The sequence below is a fragment of the Herpailurus yagouaroundi genome, unplaced genomic scaffold, assembly GCF_014898765.1.
Source record: "Herpailurus yagouaroundi ecotype Mexico unplaced genomic scaffold, PumYag 248, whole genome shotgun sequence".
Classification (NCBI taxonomy): Eukaryota; Metazoa; Chordata; class Mammalia; order Carnivora; family Felidae; genus Herpailurus; species Herpailurus yagouaroundi.
This window is the reverse complement of record NW_024412465.1, coordinates 4,565,848-4,568,458: the sequence shown is the minus strand read 5'-3', so window position 1 is coordinate 4,568,458 and position 2,611 is coordinate 4,565,848. Positions and strand designations below refer to the sequence as shown.

Genomic DNA, 2,611 nt, shown 5'->3' with positions numbered 1-2,611 from the left:
TGTGGTTTTGAGGTTCTAGGATGTGCTTTTGAGGGTTCTAGGATGTGCTTTAGAGGTTCTAGGTTCTAGGATGTGCTTTTAAGGGTTCTAGCATATGCTTTAGAGGTTCTAGGCTGTGCTTTCAAGGGTTCTAGGATGTGCTTTCGAGGTTCTTGGATATGCTTTTGAGGATGCTAGGCTGTGCTTTCGAGGGTTCTAGGATGTGCGTTTGAGGGTTCTTGGATGTGCTTTTGAGGTTCTAGGATGTGCTTTCAAGGGTTCTAGGATTGAGCATAGTCACAAAGATTATTTTTGATGGGTAATGTGGATCGTTCCGTGAAATCTTCTGTTTGGATTACATAGAAGAAAGAAAAGCTAACATGAGACTCAAGACTGCTTGACATTAGTTGGTATAGTCATGTCTTCACAACTGCAGGCATAGCAGCGTGGTTATCGATTTTCACAAGGAGGGAAGCGTCTCAGAAGAGCGTCCCCTGTGTCATGAGGAAGGAAGACTCAGGCTGCTTTACTCACAGATCCCTCGTCATTGTGTTTGCTCAAGAGTGTTCAGATGTGTAGGCAAGATGAGATCATGTGATCCTCCCAGGGACGAGCGGTGAGCCAGTGTATGCGTGTGCATTTCTGTACGTGTGTGTGGCACATGTGTTTTCATGCGCTCATGTGCCTGTGTGGGGTGTGTGTGCAAGTGGTGTGTCATGATCGTGTGTGCGTGCATGCATCTGTGGTGGGCACGCGCGTGTTGTGGCGTCTGCCTGCATTTGTGGTGTGTGCATTGGTATGCACACATGTGGTACATGCACAGCTCGCATGTGTGGTGTGCAAACATATGTGCCGTGCTTGTGCATACATGGGCAGCGTGGATTACCATGTACGTGTGCATGCACATGTGATGTCTGGATGCATTGTGGTGTGCATGTGTGCACGTATGTGTGTACAGTGTGTGGTATGTATGTGTGCCTGCATGCGTGTTCATGTACACACACGTGTAGTGTGTGGATGCAATCTGTCCATCCATCATATCTATCCATCCACGCATCGTGTCTATGTATGTATGTATGTATCTATCTATCTATCTATTTATCTATCATCTATCCATCCATCCATCCATCCATCCATCCATCATATCTATCTACCCATCCATCATGTCTATCTACGTATCTATGTATGTATGTATGTATCTATCTATCCATCTATTATCTATCCATCCATGCATCCATCTATTTCTATCTCTATCTCTATCTCTATCTCTGTCTCTATCTCTCTCTACCTCTATCTCTATCTCTGTCTCTGTCTCTGTGTCTATCTACCTCTATCTATCCATCTACCCATCTATCCATCGTATCTATCTACCATCTCTCTCTCTCTCTACTGTCTATCATCTATATGTGTACCTGTTTATCCACACATCATCACACATTGTATGGTGTGCATGTGTGTGCACTCACATGTGTGCAGTGTGCGGTGTGCATGCACACACGTGTGTCTCTGGGTGACCCATCCTAGATGCACAAGGGAATTAGAATTTCACTAATGAGGTTACTTTCGTCCAGTCTATGCGTTGACACAATCCCGTCAGGGAACCCGCCGTCCCCGAGTGACATCTGGGCTCTGCTAGGGGACTTCGGTGGCTTCTAGAATGGGGCGCGGAGGGCAGCTTGCCGGGTGCTGTCTGCGGCCACCTCAGCTCTGCCTGTCGGTGTTCCAGGACTTGCAGGCAGCCACTGCTCTGGTGGCCGATGTCAGCGGCTGGCGAGCGATCTGATCTGGCCGAGGGCAGATGGCCCTGCTGGTGAGTCGCTGTGGTATCTTGTCCCCTGCCCTGGCGCTGTCTGTCCGCTCCCGTGAGCTGGCTCTGGGCTCATCCGGCCCGACCTTCTTCCTTCAGTTTGCCCCCTCCCCCGTCCCCCTGCACCATGAAGGACCAAACTGAGGCTGGGACGGGGGCAGGACAGCTGTGTCCTGTCTGCCGAGGAAGCCTGGTGGTTCAAGGGTGGATGGGAGCTGGGAGTGAGCTCAGAGCTCAGCGTTTCTGCTCAGGAGCCGAGGAACGATGGCCACTTTCAAGGGCGCTCACCACTTGGGACACTTGTTCCCCTTTTGCAGAGCCAGCCTCTACAGGAGCCTGAGCAGCTCTGAGCGAATGACATCTCACCCTGGAGGAAAAAAAATAGCAAAGCAGAGAGACCAAATGAATCTGTACAGCAATCCGGGCTAGTTTAGGTTCCCCTGGAAGGCACCCTAGCCCCCTTCTGCCGCCGTCTCCTTGTCTCTGCAAAGCGGGGTGCTGGTGTCACTGTCACAGAGATGACAGTGGTTAACACACTGATGGCTGATGGCAGGGTGGACGCTGGGCACTGAAGAACATGAACACACCAGGGCAGGTTCCAGAGACTCCTTGGTTTGAGAGCAAAATCTGGATGTGTGTTCCCAGCATGGGGTGGGGAGATACCATGGGATGCTGCAAAACATGCACAGTGGTCAGCAGGCCCCATGTGGCCTTGTCATCCAGCTCCCAGCTCAGGCTGAGAATGCCTCACCTAGAACGAGGGGTTCTATCTAGCTGACTATCTATCTATCTATCTATCTATCTATCTTTCCATCCATCCATCCA

The 2,611-nt window shown here is 50.4% G+C and overlaps 1 long non-coding RNA gene across 1 annotated transcript in view; it reads right to left on the bottom strand.

The window, feature by feature from the left end:
• LOC121020189 (uncharacterized) overlaps positions 1-2,611 on the bottom strand; it is a 27,904-nt gene that overhangs the window by 13,315 nt on the left and 11,978 nt on the right. Inside the window, exon 2 of the long non-coding RNA XR_005786006.1 lies at positions 514-519. This is a non-coding gene — a long non-coding RNA (uncharacterized LOC121020189). The remainder of the gene's footprint in view (positions 1-513; positions 520-2,611) is intronic.